This window comes from Cervus canadensis, chromosome 8 (assembly GCF_019320065.1).
Source record: "Cervus canadensis isolate Bull #8, Minnesota chromosome 8, ASM1932006v1, whole genome shotgun sequence".
NCBI classification, from domain to species: domain Eukaryota; kingdom Metazoa; phylum Chordata; class Mammalia; order Artiodactyla; family Cervidae; genus Cervus; species Cervus canadensis.
Window position 1 is genome coordinate 79456575 of NC_057393.1, and position 19181 is coordinate 79475755.

The following is a 19181-nucleotide window of genomic DNA, read 5'->3' on the forward strand; positions in this document are numbered from 1 at the left end:
CCTCATGCGAAGAGTTGACTCATTGGAAAAGACCCTGATGCTGGGAGGGATTAGGGGCAGGAGGAGAAGGGGACAACAGAGGATGAGATGGCTGGATGGCATCACCGACTCGATGGGCATGAGTTTGAGTAAACTCTGGGAGTTGGTAATGGACAGGGAGGCCTGGTGTGCTGCTATGCATGGGGTCGCAAAGAATTGGACATGACTGAGCGACTGAACTGAACTGAACCAACCTGACCTATCTCATACATACAGGATTTTCATTCTTTTCAAAGGCATATGGGACATTTACCAAAATAGAACATATTCTGGGTCATAAAGAATGTATAAGCAGATTTCATATAATTGAAGTAATTCAGAGCCTCTGCCTTTAGTATAATTAAATTGAAACTCAATAACAGGAAGATAACTAGAAAATCCCCTAATACTTGGAAACTAAGTAACACCCTTCTAATATAATACATAACTCATAGGCTAAGAGAAAAATCAAAATGGAAATTTAAATATTTTGAGCCAAATGATAATTTTAAAAAACACTTAAAATTTGTGAGAGAGTAAAGCAGTGCCTAAAAGGAAAATTATAGCTTTAAATGTACCTAGTCAAAAAGAAGTTTGAAAATGAGCCTAGCTTCCAACTTAAGAAACAAAAGGACAATAAATATCCCTCTAAAAGTAGAAATATAGACATGATAAACTAAGGACAGAGATCAATTAAATAGAAGACACAATAGAAAAAAACTCAACGAAGCAGAAAGTTGCTTATCTGGAAAAAAAATGATAAAATTGACAAAATTCCAGCAAGACTGATTAAGAAAAACACCAAGAGCCCCAATATCAGAATGAAAAGTGGGACATCACTACAGATTCTACAGATATCTGAGGGATAATATGAGGATGTTATGAATAACATGTCAGTAAATCTGAAAATTTACACAAAATGGAAAAATATTTCAAAAACAGTTTACCAAAGTGATACAGGAAGAAGTGGATAATTTGCATGGTCCTCTATCAAAGAAAATGATTCTGTAATTTAAAACCTTTCCACAATAAAAATCAAGGTACAGATGGTTATTAGTGTCCTCATTGAAAATCTATCAAGCACAAATTTATGATTTATGTACTATTGCGTATGTATAATATATATGTTATATAGAAAGCTGTCAGTGTTCACTTAAATAATACAGGGAATGGTGGGTGACGGTACAGATGGAGCAAAGTTGGCCACATATTGATGATTACTGAAGCCCAACATTGGGCTTATTATGCCTTCTTAGGGCCTACTTTTGAAAATGCAATTTTCCATAATCAAATGTTTTTGTTAAAAAAAAAAAAAGTCAGCATAGCATCACTGTGCAAAACCCTCCACCAGCTATGTAGCTTCCTCTGAGTCAAAGCCACAGTGGGCTGATGGCCAACTAACCAGGCTCTTCCTGATATAGTCACCCTGGCACCCCCTGGAATCTCATCACCACCACACTCTCACTTACTCACTCTCATATCACTCTGACCTTCTCCTTATTGCTTGCACACATCCAAGGCATACTGTCATTTCAGGGTCTTTGCACTTCCTGTTCCCTTTGTGTCACATCTTCATTTTTCAGATTGAGCATGCTTTGCCTAAGTCAAATCTTTGCTCTAACATCACCCTTTCAGTGAAGACTTCCCTGATCATAGTCAAAGTCAAATAAACCCATAAATTGCCCTCTCCTCTGCTTTTTTTCAGAGCATCTGCATCATGACATATGGAATATTTACTTGTGTTTTTTATTTATTGCTTACTTCCCTCAAAAATGTAGACTTCAACCAGACAGGGACATTCACACCTGTATCCCAGAGCCCAGAATGGCACAGTAGGTGCTCAATAAACATGTACTGAATGAATGAGTAAAAAAGGTCCTCAGCTTCTCCAAGGGGTGTGGTGGGGCACCAGACCTGTTCCTAGTCACCTGAGCCTGAGTCACACCTGACCCCTGACCCCGCCCCCACCTTGTTGTTAGAAAACAGGGATATCCCTTCAGAGAGCGAGAGACAGGAGGCTCCTCTGGGAGCCGGAAGACCTGGATCGTCCTCTTAGTGGTTTTGGAAAAATGGGGACTATGGAATCTTGTAAGATGATTTTGGACTCTGGTTCTGCCACTTATCAGCTCTGACATGCTGCTGGGTCACTGCACTTCCCTGGCCATATATTTGTTTCTGACCAATGGCAACAAAACCAAAACCAACCCCACAGGATGGTTGTGATGGTTGGAATAACCAAAGGGACCAGATTTGCCCACGGAAGCGCTTTCACTGTCAGACGCCGATGATAAGAATTTTGGCAGCTCTGCGAGAATTTCCAAAGGGTCTTTTGCCTGAGGTGGCCACATCACCTTTCGGGGTGTTTGTTGCCTTGTCCTTTTTAAAATGAAAGGCTGACCCTGTGTCTCCCTGCGCCCCCCCTCTTAGCCCCCAACCCCCTGCCCCCGCCCGCCGCCCTGCGCCCTGGACACGCGCCCTACCTCTCCTTGCACCTTCGTCCCACACTGTCGCTCTCCACGCGCCCATCCCACACCACTCCTCACCCCGCTCTCTCTCTCTCTCTCTATCTCTCGGAGCCCGCCCCGCATCCTCTCGCTCCCCGCGCTCTCGCGCCCGCCTGCTCCGTGCCCGCTTCGTGCCCGATCCGCGCCCGTTCCGTGCTCGCTGCGTGCTCGCTCGCTCGCGCTCCCCGGCGCCGGCTGCGGAGGGAGCCGCTCTGCCCGCAGCTGGCGCAGCGCGGGGGCGGCCGCGGGTGGGCGGGTGCCGCGGGCCCAAGTGCAGAGCATGAGCCGCCGCCGGCGCCGGCCGCGCGCTGCTTGGGGCCCGACTGCGGCGCGAGGGCTGCGCGGGAGCTACGCTGGCCCGGACCGAGGTAGGCAGCGGCCGCCGGATCCTGAGTACCTCCGTCCCTCCCTCCCTCCTGCGGGCCGTCCCCTCCGGTCGCCCACGCCGGCAGGGCGGGGCGTACGCGGGTCCAGGGTCCCGCCCGGCTCGACCGTCGTGGGGCCGGGGCGCGGGCTCCCGGCACGGGTCTGGGGACGCGCGTGGAGAAGGGCGTGCGGGAGCCCAGTGCGGAGTTCCCCAGAACTCCGCCCGGGGCTGGACAGCGCCAGGACCCCCCAGTCCTCAGCCCCTGCGGGGCACCGGGCGGTCTCAGCCTGGGCGTAGAGGGAACGCACTTGGCAGCCTGGCGTGGGCTCCCGCGCGCGGGTCCCCTGACCTGGGCCTGGCGTGGAGGAGGGGGCTGGGAAACTGAGGAGCTGGGGCTGCGCAGTTGGAAGTTTCCATTTGCTTGTCTGCATTCTGGGCCCCGCGGTGGCATCTCGCGCCCTTGCTGTTTGGCGAGGAATTGGGGCGTGAGCTCAGCCTTTGAAGAGAGCCGGCCAGGGCGAGATGCCCCTCTCTGCACGGTGGGCAAGGGTCATTTGAAGGACCGCGCTCTCTTTGCCCCATGCCTTCCCTGCTGGAAACGAGTCTGGGGCAGGTGCAGCTAGTTCTGGTCTGCGCTTGTGGGGGTGGGGGCACTGCTGTCCAGGGAGAGACACACAGCAGGCCCCTGGCGCCCTCATCTCTAGCTGCTTGGGCGCGCTGGAGCTGGTGGACTGGAGCTGCTGGAGCTGGGAGGCCGTCTACTTCTTGGGAACCACCTGGGGTTGAGATGTGGTGGGGGCCGGGACACCCTCCTTCCCTGCTTAGAAGTGGGAGCCCCATCTGATTCAGCCTCCCCTCTGCTCTCATACATCCCCCACCCTCCAAACCAATGGAAGGGCTCCGATGGCCACCTGCCCTGGGAGCCCAGAACGTGCACAGTGAGCTTGGCGTGCTGGGGGGCCTCGAAGAGGCAGTGGTCTGTTTTTGCCCTCAGGGGTCTCCCACCTCCCTCTGGACATAGTCTTTCCCAGCCTAGCCTGGGTCCAGGCCCTTCCCTGCCCAGGTAGGAGGCGTAGAGAGCAAAGCAGTAGCTCTTGTGTACAGTTGGGAGGCCACGGGTCTTGACTTTGGAGCTGTGGGCAGGCTGCAGGCTCCTTCGAGACTCAGTTTCCTTGCCTGTAGAATGACAGCATGGTTTCAGTGACTTCTGAGGGCTTGTCCCCTACATCTGGGGACACTTTGCACTGGCACCACTGGACCCCAGCCCAGAATAAGAGGAGGGGATTCAGAGTGGGGGGATGTGGAGGGTGTTGGCTGGGGGCACAAGGGTAGGTTTTCTCCCCTCCTGCCTTTCTTCGTTCGTAGGGACATGTATCATAGTGACCAGCAGGTCTCTGGAGTCTGGATGGGCCTGGGTGGGGGTGGCAGCAGAATCTGCAAGCCCTGCCCCTGAGAAGAGTAAGCAGTGTGGACCCACAGGCTAACACCCTCCCGAGGGCAGCTGTGTGCTCCAGCACATAGCTCTGGGGTTGGGGAGCATAAACAGGTGTCCCCAGGTGTGCCCTGGGGGCCAGAGAGACAGCCAACAAGTTTGTTTTTCTCTGGAAGGCATCCTCGAACTGCCAGCCTGATGGCTCCCTTCCACCTGGCAAATCGTGGAAATGGAACAGTTCACACAGAGCAGAGGGGTTTTCTGGTGTAACTTAGCAACTGCAGGCGGAGGAGGAGGAGGAGGAGGGGTAGGAGGAAGAAGAGGATGGAGAGGAGGAGGAGGATTCGGGGAAGAGCAGTAGGAAGAGGAGTGGGGAGGAGGGAGAAATACCAGCACCACCAGCGTCTGTGCTGGGTCGGCCTGAGAGAGGCTGGTGGGCCCAGGCTGATGGGGGAGGGCATCCTCTGCAGCTGGCCAGGCCAGGAACAGACCCATCAGTCTGTCTCCTGGGTCTTCCAGAGGAGATCCATTGGAGGTTGCTCAGGTATAGCCTGAGTACCCCTGAGCCCACCTGTCTCCTTATCTGTGATAATAGGCTGAACGGGTGGGACTGGAATAGCTTTGGTTGACATTTGTTTTTTAAACCACAGAACCCTGTTCTGAAGCCATATGTTTCAAAGCCAAGTTGGTCAAATAGACCAAGTGAAGGTGCAGGGCTAGGAGCTGAAGTTGGGACCAGGGTGGGCAAGTGTAGGCTGCACACCTCTGTATGACCCTACCCCAGAAGAGGGGCCCTGGACCGCCCCACAGGACTTGCTGGGGGTAGGTGCCAGGCCACAGTGGGGGAGGGGGGCAAAGATGCAGGAGAGGCCTGTCCAGGTGGTCTTGGCTCAGTGTGGCTCCCAGTCCAGGTCGGCCCTCCTACTGCCCCCTGCTGGGCCGCCTCCTCCCTCCCTCTCCCCTCCCGAGGCCATCTGCTTGCTTCCGCCCTGGGCCGCTCTGGCTGTTTTTTCTCTCAGAGCCTCCAAATGCTGAGCAGAAATCTGCCTCGTGGAGCTCCCACCCACTGCAGGCTGCCGCTCATCCCTTTGCCCTTGCCTGCCCACCTCCCTCCTGAGATGTGTGTTTACTTAGCAACGCGGCTTCCAGCTGAATCTGAGAAGGGAGGCAGGGAGCACGGAGGCAAGCAGGGGGGATGAAGGGAGGCCTGGAGTCACAGGGCGGCTTTGGTGGGAAGCTCCCGGGCCCTTGACCACAGGAGAGAAGGATGGCCTCTTGACACCCACTGGCCGCATGTCGGGGCCCCCAATCTGCTGGGGTCTGGGAGGACACTCTGCCCTCTTTTAAGACTGTGTTTCTCACCTCTTTCTGGGCACAGAGCCTGGGGCTCTGTGTGTGTGTGTGTCAGAGAGTGAACACAAGGATGCCCTGGGTGTGCAGAGTGAACTGGCCTCTATGGATCCATTCAGAATGTCCCTGCAGTGGGGACACTGGGAAGCCCGAGTCTCACAACCCTGAAGCAAGCTTTGGGAAGGTCAGCAGACATCAGCATGGCGGGAACCATGGAAGGGAGAGTCAACAGCCTCATGTTCTGGCCCGCACAGAGTATGGGAGGGCTGGGGGCCAGGAGTGGAGGAGCGGGGGTCACCCTGGGGCAGGGAAGGCCTCAAGGACTCACCTCCTGGGATGGGGCTCAGGCCTGTGAAAAGGTGACAGGTGTCTGGTATGGCGGTGTTAGGGTCACACCGATGCCTGCACGGCCAGGGAAGGGTGGGGGTGTGAGCCCTGCGTGGCGCTGACCCTGCCTCAGGGTGGACAGACATGGTTTCCCGTGTCTGTGTGCCAAGCATTTTTCTTGTGTGCAAAGCATTTCCTCAGAGCCCCACGGGGGCCTTGGGGCAGGATTCAGGGCAACACCCAGGGGTCCTGCCCTGGATGTTTCTCCCCAGCTTGCTTGACAGGGCAGCTCCTCAGGGCTGGTGCGCGGGCTGGGGAGCGGAGGGGCAGGCTGCGGCCTGTTCCGCCCGGGGTGCTGGTGGGAGCTCGAGGCCCCCGGTGTCCCTTCTGAGCGGCTCTGCGTTCTCCGCAGTGCAGGGTGACTTTGGGGAGTGGTGGGTGAGCGCCAGCTCAAGGAGGAGGGGCTGGGGCCTTGGTAAGTGTCCTAGCTCTTTAGAGGAGAGGTCCCCATTTCTCCTGGGGGACACACGTGCTGAGACCCCCAGCCAGGGAGCTGGCCCGTTAGGTGTAGCCTTGAGAACTCAGGGGGCGCTTTAATTGGCTTGTCCAGCTCCTCCCACCCCGGCTCCTCCCTGGTGCGGTGCTGCTGCCCTAGTTGACATGCCTCAGAGGTGAAGCCATTTGCCTACTGCTTCTTCCAGTTTCAACACAACAACAAACCTCGCTCAGCTGTCTCTCCCTCTGGCTCTTTTGCACCCTGCTCTCCTCCCCTGCGCGGGGCCGACTGTGAAGGGTGTTCTCTGCTTGCTCACTGCACACCATCACCTCCCACACAGCCTGGCCCACTCCCATCTGTGTGCCCCCCACTCCTGGGGAACAGGCTCCAGAGGCCTGGGGACGTCTCCGGCCCTGCTCCCAGGCTGTGGTCCCCAGGGCTCTGCAGGTCCCCCCTCCTCTCCTGGGGCACTCGTTGTCCCCCTTCCTGGGGACCTGGGCCTCCACTTTCTCTTCCTCAACCCTGGTTTCCATTTCCTCCTTGGTGCTGATCCCACCCCAGCTCTTCCGGGCAGCATTCAAGCCCAGACCTGCCTGCTGCCTCCCAGGTGACCTCTGTCATTGCACCCCTAATCCTCCCCTGCCCTGTCCCCTCTCTGAGCAGGTGGGACAGCCAGAGTCTCTCTTGGACCTCTGCCAGGTCAGCCCTGGCATCGATCGAGCATTCAGCTAGTTTGCCCCCACCCCTGACCTCTCTTCCATGCCTCCCCCTCCCTCTGCCCACTGCCACCTCCTGGGGCCGGGCTGCCCTCCCCTGGCCTGGACACCCCAGCAGCCTCCTGCCCCTGCAGTGCCTGCCCCACGGTGCAGCCAGGTGACCTTTTTAACCTTCCCTTTGTAAAAATGCTGAGCCTTATGCGCCATGCAGCCCTGCCTTTCCCCACCTAGTCGGCTCCCAGCCTTCCTCAGGGTGCCTCCCTGCACAGGTGTGCTCTGAGGATGCCCTGGGCACGTGGTGTAATTGTCAGGCTGTGATCCCTCAGGGTCAAGTCTGTACTTGGCCCGTTGGCCCCAGCTGGACCACCAGCTCTGAGAGTGTGGCTATGCTGGAGGACTCAGCAGACATTCGTGGGATGTGTATGAAAATCTATGAGCTGCTGTGCGTGGCAGGGTAGAGAAGTGCACATCTGTGTCTGGGAACCTGTGTGTTGGGGGTGGGGGGCCCCCACCCCCCAGCCTCAGCCATCTTGCTTCCCCTTTCAGGGAGGGGAGAGATGAGCAGACCCACAAGCTCTGGGAATGGCAAGAGGGGGGCATCTCTGGGGATCCAGACCCCTGTTCAAGAAGGAGTAGTGGGGTGGGGCTGGGAGGCCAGGCCCTTGCCTGTTGTCACCACCACTTCCGTTTCTCCAAGTGTCACCCTCAGACTCTACCTTGAAGAGAGAGTTCTCCCTGGATCTGGTTGTCATGGCAACGCTGTTAACAAAGAGTTGCTTCCGTGGAGGAGTCTGGCTTACCCAGAAACTGAGGGGGCTGGGCGAGGGTGTGCGTTCTGATGGGTTCATTAGCAGAGCCTGTTTCCCCAACCCCCACCAAGGCTGCCCAAGTTGCATGGACCCCTCTGCTGGGCCGCTGTTACCCAGACCCTCCCCATGTGACTGTCATGAAGCCTCCATCCTGTCTGGGTGTGGCTTGTATTTCAGCCACAGCTGGCTCTCGGGGCAGGACCAGGGAGGCTCCTGAGTTGGGGGGCTGCAGGCTGTGTCCTGGCACCAGGCACCTCCCAGGGTGAGGAGCCCTTGTGGAAACCCAGGCTCAGAGGCCCAGAGTTCTCTTGCCCAGGACTTTCCTGGAGGCTGGTTCTGTGCCCAAGACCATTTCAGTTGTGGACTCTGAACAAGCCCTGTCCGGACTCCGTTACTGCTCTGAGGTTAGGGCTTTGGTTAAATGAGGGGCAGCCCTGGCCAAGCTGATGGGGGATGGTAGGCTCTGGGGTCCAGGTCTTTGCCCCCAGAGTGGGGTAAGAGTGAAGGAAGGCAAGAGCTGGCCACGTGCACCAGCTCGGGGACAAGACGGTGGGTTAGGGTTGAATGGGATTAGAGGCTCATAGGGGAGGAACTTGCGGAGTTCTGAGGCGAGCTTCCTCAGCTTTCCTGAGCTAATCACTCTGAGCAGGCAGGAGGCTCTGTCAGTTATTTGTTTCACTGTGGTTATTAGCAGTGGGTGGCCCCCACTGGGCAGATGAGGCCAGGAGCAGGAAGACATCAGGGCTGCTCCTGGAAGAGCCTGTGTCCTGTCCACACCGCCCAGGTCTGATAGAAATTAATAACAAAACAGAGTCTAGGTATTTGGAAAATTTGAAATACATGTATAAAGACTTCATGAATCCAATAAGCAATCATAATGGAAATGAGATGACAATGATAGAAGCATTATGAGGGACACTTGTTGGACTCAGCCTTCGTGGCACTGCAGATGTCACCAGCTGACCTTGTCTGGAGAGCCCGCATCCGTGTCCAGGTGCCGCCTCCTCCACCCTGGGTGCTCTGAAAGGGGTCAGAGCAGTAGGCAGGCCTCCCGAGACTGCAGGGGTGCCTAGGGGAGAATTCAGTATCCCTTGGCTTCTCCATGTGATCAGGCCAGGCTGGGTCTGGGGGAGCTGCCTTGCCCCCGGTACACAGACACAGCTTTTGAAGAATATTTATTTGGCTGCGCAGGGTCCTAGTGGCAGCATGTGGAATCTCCCATCTTCCTTGCGGCATGTGGATCTTTAGTTATGGCGTGTGAACTCTTAGTTGCTGCATGTGGGATTAAGTTTCCTGACCAGGGATCCAACCCAGGCCCCCTGCGTTGGGAGTGAGGCGTCTTTTTTTTTTTTCCATTTATTTTTATTAGTTGGAGGCTAATTACTTTACAATATTGTAGTGGTTTTTGTCATACATTGACATAAATCAGCCATGGATCCACATGTGTTCCCCATCCCGATCTCCCCTCCCACCTCCCTCTCCACCCGATCCCTCTGGGTCTTCCCAGTGCCCCAGGCTCAAGCACTTGTCTCATGTATCCAACCTGGGCTGATGATCTGTTTCACCCTAGATAATATACATGTTTCGATGCTGTTCTCTCAAAACATCCCACCCTCGGGGAGGGAGGCGTCTTAGCCACTGGACCACCAGGGAAGTCCTGAGACCAAGGCTTCTAAAGCACATACTCTGGCCATGGCCACCATTCACACATCATAGCCACTCCCACCCCCGGAGGGGAGACGCCATGTGTGTCTCAGGTTGGACTGAGACTTTGAAAAGCTGTGGTTCTGTGAGGTGACTGGGGCACGTCAGGGGAAGAAAGGGAAGGGCCGGTGCAGGGAAAGGCCCAAGGCCGCAGAGAAGAGCGAGGACGGAGCCGTGGCAGCGTGGCGGCCAGAGCCCTGCATCGCCCCGTCTGTGCTCTCTATGTGTATGTGGGCTCAGCATGTGTATCCCATCTGGCATACAGCATGTGTATGTGGGCTCCGTGTGTGTGTGTGTAAACGTGTGTGTGCACACTCACACCCAAGCACCAGTCCTGACCAGCCCTCTATCCCAAGGACTCTCCTGGGCGTTTCACTAATACCTGACGTAATTTAATGCTGTAGACTTCTTTTTTGATGCTGGTATCATTATACCAACTTTGCTCATGAGCCTCTTGGGTCTGGAGAGAGAGGCCAAGGCAGGGTTTGAATGCAGGTCTTTCCTCTGGGCCAAGGACACTTTGGAGAGTAGGTGATGTGCTTCTTCAGTGCCTCTCCTCATCTTCCTGTGCCCTTCATGCTGCCCTCTCCCTGGGTGCAGCCCCTGAGCGGGCTCTTGTTCCCTTCCCTGGCTTTGACTGTGACCTCCCCTTGCCCCCTGTGCTTCCCTGAACTCACACTCACACCTCAGGTCTCAGCTTGGACAGGGTTCCTGGCAGGAGGCTCTCCACCCACCGGGGTTGCACCCCCTGGGGCTGCTGAGGCTGTGGAGCCCCAGGGGTGTGTAGTGGGTGTAAGAGGCTCCCCAGGTGCTGGTTGTTCTTCTGAGTACTTCGCCTGTATCCGCTCATCTCACACACACTTTTGAAAGATCAGGTTCCCCAGACACAGAGCCTGAGATGGGGGTTCTGACGTATGGGGTGTACAGGGTGTGCTCTTGGGGGCATATGGGGGTGAGTAAGCAGGTAGGAAAATGGAGAGGCAAGCATGCAGTTTCACAAACATGCAGTTCCTTTTCTATTTATACTATTATAAATAGTATAATAAATTATTTATACTATTTACATTTTGTTTTGGAGTATATTTTGGAGTATACTGTTTTATTGGATATAATTTACAATGTTGCATTAGTTTCTGCTGTACAATGAAGTGAATCACCTGTATGTATACATATACCCGCTCTCTCTTGGACCTCTCTCCTGCCCCACAGTCCCAACCCTCTGGGTCATCACAGAGCCCCGAGCTGAGCTCCCTGTGCTCTACAGCAGCTTCCCACGAGCTGTTTCACATGTGTTAGTGTATATATGGCAATCCTACTCTCTCAATTCATCCCACCCTCCCCTTTCCCCCTATTCTCTATATCTGCAACTCTATTCCTGCCCTGGAAATTTTACTTTTATTGGAACATACTTGATTTACAATGTTGGGTTAGTTTCAGGTGTACAGCAAAGTGATTCAGTTGTACATATACATATGTCCACTCTTTTTTAGATTCTCTTCCTACATAGTTCATTACAGAGTATTGAGTGGAGCCCTGTGCTATAAGTAGGTCCGTTTCGTTCTTCAGTCGCTCAGTTGTGTCTGGACTTTTTGCACCCCATGACTGCAGCTGCGGTATCCCTGTCCCCAACTCCCAGAGCTTACCTCAAACTCATGTCCATAGAGTCGGTGATGCCATCACCATCTCATCCTTCTGTCATTTTCCCCTTGTCCTCCACCTTCAATCTTTCCAGCATCGGGTATTTTCCAATGTGAATTGATTCTTTACACATTCAGGTAGCCAGAGTCTTGGCAGTTTCAGCTTCAGCATTCAGTCCTTGCAATGACTATTCAGAGACTTATTATCCTTTGGATGAGCTTGGTTTATTCTCCTTAAGTCCAAGGGACCTCAAGGAGTTCTTTCTCCAACACCACAGTTCCAAACAGCATCAACTTTTTCGCTTCAGCTTCTTTATGGTCCCAACTCTCATATCCCATTAACATATTACTTTGAAAACCATAGCTTGACTCTTTGTTGGCAAAAGTATTCTTTCTTTTAATATGCGTCTAGTTGGTCATAGCTTTTCTTCCAAGGAGGAAGTGTCTTTTAATTGCGCATCGGCTTTGAGTCACCATTGCAGTGATTTTGGAGCCCAAGAAAATAGTCTGTCACTGATTTCTGTCAATCCCCAATATTCCAATTTACACCTCTTCCCCCTTTGGTAACCCATGAGTTTTCTCTACATCTGTGACTTGCATTTTTTGATTTGTACAGCTAGGTTCGTTTGTACCGTTCTTTAGATTCCAACCATATTAACAGCAATATCAATGTGATATTGTCATTTCTCTGTCTTGACTTCAATGCACTATGACTATAGGTCCATCCAATTGCTCAAAGCATTACTTCACTCTTTTAGGAGCGTGGTTTTTTTTTTTTTTTTTTTAGGAGCGTGTTTTTACCTGCCCTTGCCTTTCACCTCAGGCCTCCTGATAAGGCAGACTTGTTTGGAAGAGCCTTCACCCATGCAGGAGTCCCCCACCTTAGCGTTACACACCCCTACACCCACCTACTCAGAACTGAGTAAATCATCCTGAGTTGAAATTGTTCTGAGCTGAACTAAGTCGTTCATCTGTTTTCCCGTTGTTCGTTAACAGGTTGACTCAAACAGTTTTTAGAGCTCAGGTCCCCGAGGGGCTCAGGGGAGGACTGGCTTCTGTCAGTGCTCCTGTGCACACCCCCCGGCAGGCCTGAGCTCACCTGTGCTGTGTGGCTTCCGCCAGGGGCTGTAAATGTCCTCCCATAGAGGACCGCTGCAGACCTGAGCCTCTGCAGCTCTGATTTTGGAGGCCTGCGGGTCCTGGCCCCAGGCTGCAGCCGTGTGTCTTGGCTGGAAGTGCCAATTGCCCAGTTGGCCAGACCCTGGGCAGTAGGAGGAGGGTGGTTGTGGCCTTGTGAGTCTGTCAGCACCAAGGGGGCACCTGGTGCCCCAGGCCAGCAGGGGAAACTGAACCAGGGCCCACCTGCCCTCGTGGGAACCCAGTGAGGATGAACCCAGTTTCCATCAGACATTTTATACAGGGATTAAAAACTATAAGCACAGCCTAATGAGATAGTCACCAGGGCTAGTGCTGGAGAATGATAACGTGTCTGTCCCAGGGTTGGAGGGGGCCCTGGACTCTGGAAGCTGTCATTGCCCAGTGCTCGGTGCTCTCATGGTGGGGATGAGCGAGGCAGGAAGAGTGTGCTTCACAGGACTCTGATGCTGGGTGGATCGGCAGGCCAAATCAACAGAGGTGGAGACTGGGCACAGAGGAGTATGGGCCCCAGGTGCCCATGTGGGGAGGTGGATGTGGAGGGGTGGTCAGATACAAGCGGGCGCCAGGTGGCCATGAAAATGGTCACCCTTGTAGCAACAAGTCTCCAAGGGGTTGAGAACCTTGCCCAAGCCCGGACAGCTGAGAAATGGCCAGTCCAGGATGTGGACCCAGGCCTGCACTCTTCACCACACTCTGCGGGCCAAAAGAGACCCATAGTCTGAGGTGCTGCCCGTCCTCACCTCTTTCTGAGATGGCAGAGCCATGGAAGAACTGGAAGTACCTGGATGGATGCCCATCTGTCATCGTCCCATCCCTGAGGGTGTGCGCGGAGGACCTTTGTGCCAGGCCCAGCCCAGGCCCAGGGAGTACAGATGCTATCCTAGTCTGAAAACAGCTAGAGAAAGGCAGAACAGGGAATCAGAAATCAATGAGGGGGAAGGGGAGGGAGAGGAAGCACCCGGAGGCTTCTGGTCAGAACAGAGGGACTAGGACAGCCTCACTGGAAAGAAAGAGGAGGAAGCTGCGTGGACATCGGGAGAGAGGGGACTCCCTGCAGCTGGGGGTGGTGGTTTAGTTACTAAGTCATGTCTGACTCTTGCGACCCCATGGGTTGAGGCTTCCGGGCTCCTCTGTCCATGGGGATTCTCTAGGCAAGAATACTGGATCCCCATTCTTCTGGGGATCTTCCCAACTCAGGAAGAGAACCCAGGTCTCCTGCATTGCAGGTAGATTCTTTACTGACTGAGCTATGAGGGAAGCCCCTCATACTTGGGAAGTCTAAGTAAAAGTACATAGTAGCAGCATGGATCACAAGTTCCTTGAAAGTCTATGATATAACAGATCATGTTAGTAGTTCTAATTCCCCACGCAATTACGAAATGGTCAAAGAGACCAGGAAAAGGTGACCGAGAAAGGAAAGTTTGGTCCATGCACTTTGCTCATCTCTGGCCGCTCCCCTCGCAAGGATGTTGGGTGTCTCTTGGCATTGGCAGGTCGGTTAAAACCCTGATAAAGCTCCCCTTTTGGGGGCTGCCTTCAGTCATTACGAGGCACCGCGAAACTGCAGAGCAGGGCTCATCACTTGCTTGGGCAGGGTGTGTCATTCATTCACACAAGCACACCGTAGAAGTTAGTAAAGTAAAGCAGAAAACGTGCTCACTGAGAAAGCAGAGAGGCTAGAGCTCTGAGTCTTCTTACCTTGTCCTGAAGATTCCGGACGAGCCCCCAAGATGATAGCTTACAGTGAACAATGTCGGATTTGTGATCTCTGAAGAAGATTTAGCTTTGGGACCAGGGACTAGGCTTGATCATTCAAGAGCATTTGTGTAGCAGAGTTTTTTTAAAGTAAGAAAAGAGAGAAAGCTTCTGACATAGACCTCAGAAGGGGAATGAGAGTGCCGCTGCAGGGGGTGCAGCTAGCCCCCAGCCCCGAGATGGACACACACTGGCCCATCTGGGAATGCCAAGTCAGTGAGGGGAGACAGTCTGGGCAGTGACTGTCACCGCTAGTGACAGGTCACCCTGGGGTGAGCCAGGGGAGTTGTGGCTTTGACTGGGGTCTCATGCCACCTCCGTGGCTCAGCTGTGTCCATGTGTGGATGACTCTGGCGGAGGGGCAACTGACCCGCCACTCCAGCCGTGTTCCAGCCCCACGTGGACAGTGCTGCACCTCCTCCAGGAGAGAGCCTGGTGGTGGGCCTTGTTCAGGGGGCCTGCCTGGGGGAAGAGGCTGAGATCAATGGAGTCATGTTGATTTTGAGGTGCTCTGGGAAGCTGAGAGGGGCATGGCTGGCGTGTGGGCATGTGGTTGTGTGGGTGGGGCCCTCCGGGTGGGGCCCTCCCCAGCTCTTCACCCTCCCCAGCTCTTCTTTCCTAGGGATTCCCTTCCCCCTCCTCAATGTACAAATTCTAATATTGTATCTATTTTAATAGCATTCAAAAAGTAAAAAAGGGGGAATTCCCTGGCAGTCCAGTGGTGAGGGCTTAGCGCTTCCACTGTTGCTGGGACTAGTTCCATCCCTGGTTAGGGAACTAAGATCCTGCATGCCTCATGGTCAAAAAAAAGTAAAAAAAAGAAAAGTGTCCAGGTGGAGCATGTTTCCTTCCATCCCCCGCCACCTGATGGCTCCTCCCAGCTGAAGCCCTGTTTTTATCTGTTTCCTGAGTATCTGCCTTGAGTTTCTGGTTCCCACACATCGGCAGTGCATTAATCTCCGTCAGGCACGTGGTTCTCCCCGGAGCATCTTGGAGCTCCTGTCTCAGTGTGTGTAGAGGGGCCTTGCTGCTTTTAGCACATATGTGGTTTTCCCACAATGGATGTATGTGTGATAACTCAGGACTTCCCAGGTGGCTCAGAGGGTAAAGAATCCACCTGCAATACAGGCAGGTGCGGGTTCTATCCCTGGGTTGGGAAGATCCCCTGGAGAAGGACATGGCAATCCACTCCAGTATTCTTGCCTTGAGAATCTCATGAACAGAGGAGCCTGGAGGGCTATGGTCCATAGGGTTGCAAAGAGTCGGACACGACTGAAGAGACTGAGCACGCACGCATGATAACTCATTCATCCAGGGACTGAAAAGTGGACATTCAGACTGTGTCCACTCTCCTTTTCTAAGCAGTGCTGCAATTAGGACCCTTACACATGTATGCTTTTGCTCAAGTGTGAGCATATTTGTAGGAGAAATCCCTAGAAATAAAATAGCAAGGTGAAATGATGGTGCATTTACAATCTTGATAGATTTTGCCCAACTGTCCTCCATGGCCATACTTGTTTATACCTCTGTTGGCAATTTATGTGAGCCTCTGTTTTTCTATCCTCTTATCTTGGCCAATCTGATAGGTGAGAAATGGTATCTTGTTGCAATTTTATTTAGAATTTCTCTGACTATGAATGCGATTGAGGATATTTTTGTATGTTTAAGATCCACCTGTAGTCTCTTTTTGATGAACTGGTGTTTGAATTATTAACATAGTATTTATGTTGGGTTGATGGCATTTTTCTTATGATTCACAGAAGTTCTCTATATATTGAGGCAGCTGATATTTTGGAGTATGAGTTGCAAATCTTTTCCCCAATTTATCTGTATTTTCATTTTGTTATGACTTTTGCCATGCAAAATTTTTAAAATGTATGCAGCCAGAACCATCATTTTTAAAAATGGTTTTGGGGTTTTGTAACATACATGAACTTGTGTGAAATTACTATTTCTGTAGGCAAAAATGGTTGCCTACCAGTACTTTTGTGGGATTCAAATGAACAGAAAGACCTTCTCTTCTGTGAGAGTATAAAGAAATTCTTGTATGTTCTCATAAACTTACGGTTTCATTTTTTTTTCAAGTGTGAATGTTTGATCCATCTGCTGGACTCCAACTTAATTTTTTTCCAGATGGTCATCCATTTGTCCAATGCCACTTATACTTACTTTTTTTTCTACTGATTTGAAATATCACCTTTATCATATATTGAGCTGCCATGTGCTTGTTTCTAGACTTTCTAATTGGCTTCATTGCTCTGACTGTATATTCATGGGCTGATACGTGTTTTAAATTTAACTGTTATGCAAATTTTCAAATGCCATGGAAGGTAAAAAGAATAGTCATGAACCCTCATATTCTTATCACCCAGATTCAGTAGTTAAGATTTTACCCACTTGATTCACTTATATTCATTTTTATTTCTTCCTGTCTCTTTTTGTCTCCTGTTTTTCTTTTGATTGAAGTATTTAAATCAATCCCCAACCTCAGTAATTTGCCCTTATATACTCTGGTATGGATCTCTAAAACAAACAAGGCCATTTTCAAACAAAACCACATGGTTATTAGCACATTTAACAAAATTAACAGCAATTTCTTACTATCATCTAACACCCAGTACACATGCCATTTTCCTTAATTGTCTTGAAAATGCCTTTTTGCAGTTGGTTTGTAAAATTGGTAACTGAATTAAATCCATATGTGGCATTTGGTTTGTATTGTCCTTAAAGCCTCTTTAATTTAAAGAAGCTTATTTTCCCCACCACTCTTTTTAAAAGCTGTTGGCTTGTTGCATAATCTTCTTGAGTTCTCTAGAGTGTCCTGTTTTCAAGACTTGTCTATTTGCTTCCTCTTGGTGTCATTTAACTAGTTCCTCCAGTCCTAGCATTTCCTCTAAACTAGGAGGTAGCTCAAACAACTTCATTTTTGGGGGGCTCATGTTATCTGGGCAAGAATGCTTCATGGTGTTGCCCTATGTCTGGCATTGTGACAGGAGTCTATCATGTCAAGTCTGGTTGCAGTGGTCATGAACGTGGGGGAGAAAGGGGGAGATACCCTCATGCCCTGGCATCTCTTTGTCCTGATTGTTTGAGCCATTGATGACCACCGTCTGAGTCAAGCATGGCATCCAGGGTTGCAACATGGCACCTATCTAATTGTTCCATCTGAATGCATTAGTGGAATTCTGTGAAAAACGTCCCTTCATCAACCAGGGCTATTTGGGTGCCCTGAAATAATTTTATTAAAAAAACGAAGGTAAGTGTTAAATTCTTTCCTTTACCAACACATGGTTCCTCTGATTTTTGCAATTTGTGCTTGTTCTAAAACTCAGCAGCCTCACCTGACCACATTCCTTGTCAAGTTGCCTTTACCATTTTTTTTTTCAAGTTGTGTCTTGAAAATACAGTCCTGTATTTGTTGTAGGATTCCTTTAACTGGTAGGACTTAGTCTTGTTAACTGTGCTGGTATTTACTGTGGTTGTCACTGCGACTGGTTCCTAGTGTGACATCACACCCATGGGGGTGGTTGACCCAACCTGGTTTTCTCATCAGTCCTGATATGTTGAGGGTCAGTCTTACAGCAGGTGAGGCTTTTTTCTCCCTGAATGCTAGATCTTGTTGGAGCAGAAATACATGCACATTTGAGAAGCTGGTGAAGAGGATTTGTAGGGGGAGACCGGCCTGGGATGTCTCAGCTTTTGATCCACGGACATGAGCTGTCTGTGCATTAGGAGAGAGGGTGGGATGGAAGCTGAAGGCCTTAACAGACCCAGCGTCTATCGAAACCAAAGCAGCTTCTTCTTATGGTTGAGAACATTAGAGAGCATCAGACAGTGGCAGCCTCATGACATGACAGGGTTCCCAGCTGGGAGGAGACCCTGGAGCTCTAGGAGAGGTGGGGCACCCACTCGGTACATACAGAAGCTGGGTTTTCCCAGTGAAGGGCTTAAGAAGGTGCGGACTTGTGATGAAGAAGGGCCTCTGGAGGCACAGACCTGGGTCTTATGGGACGGCCGGGTCTGTGGGGGCAGGGCCTGTGGGAGGGGCCAACCCAGGGAGTCCCTGTGGTCTAGATCCCAGCTCAGCGTCCTGCTCCATCCATGCTGGCTTTTGGGGATCTGAGCTCTGTCCCTGTCCTGCGATGCCTGGGTTCTGCTGAGGCCCTCTATGGATGGGCTGATGCTGGTGTGGATCATGGGCAGTGAGCAGGGCGTGTCTGACTTCAATGGCCAGAAGAATCCACCAGTAGCAGAATCCACACCTTGGAGTCCTCTTGCCTCTTTCTTGCCAGGAGGCCTTTCACAGCCTGGTCTTGCTCCAGGGCCTGCCTGGCTGGGAGTGTGGACACTGACAGCAGGGATTTGTTGTTGTTGTTGTTTGGTTGCTAAGTTGTGTCAGACTCTTTGTGACCCCATGGTCTATAGCCCACCAGACTCCTCTGTCCGTGGGATTGCTTAGGCAAGAATACCAGAGTGGGTTGCCATTTCCTTGTCCAGACAGCAGGGATGTGTGGTGCATATACAAAGGGTCTCGAGTGTTTAGGCAGCCTCCTTCCCTCTCCCCTTCCTCCTCCCTTTCCCCCCAGCACCCAGCCCCTTTGCTGAGTGAATGAACAGACAGAAGCTGTCTCCTCGCCAATGCATTGCTGGAGCCACAGAGGCAGCCACGCCTGTGGCCCCCTGGCTGCTCTACGTCTGATTCTGCAACGGTGGTGGCACAGCCAGAGGTATGTGACCAGTCACAGGGCTTTGCTCAGCTGGGGGTTGGGAGCCTCCCCGGAGGTGAAGCTGAAGGGTTGGTGGGTGATGGACAAGAGCCCAGAGGCAGGAACACGCACCATGGGGGGAAGCAGGTTTCTAGAAGCTCCCAGGGCCACCTGTCCAATGTGAGGGACAGTGATGGACAAG

At 52.2% G+C, this 19181-nt stretch overlaps 1 protein-coding gene across 1 annotated transcript in view; it reads left to right on the forward strand.

The window, feature by feature from the left end:
• The first annotated feature begins 2654 nt into the window (after nt 1-2654).
• Nucleotides 2655-19181, forward strand: part of RASGEF1A (RasGEF domain family member 1A) — a 91779-nt gene continuing 75252 nt past the window's right edge. The window contains exon 1 of the mRNA XM_043476993.1: nt 2655-2890. The gene's annotated coding sequence lies outside the window, so the exon portion shown is untranslated. The remainder of the gene's footprint in view (nt 2891-19181) is intronic.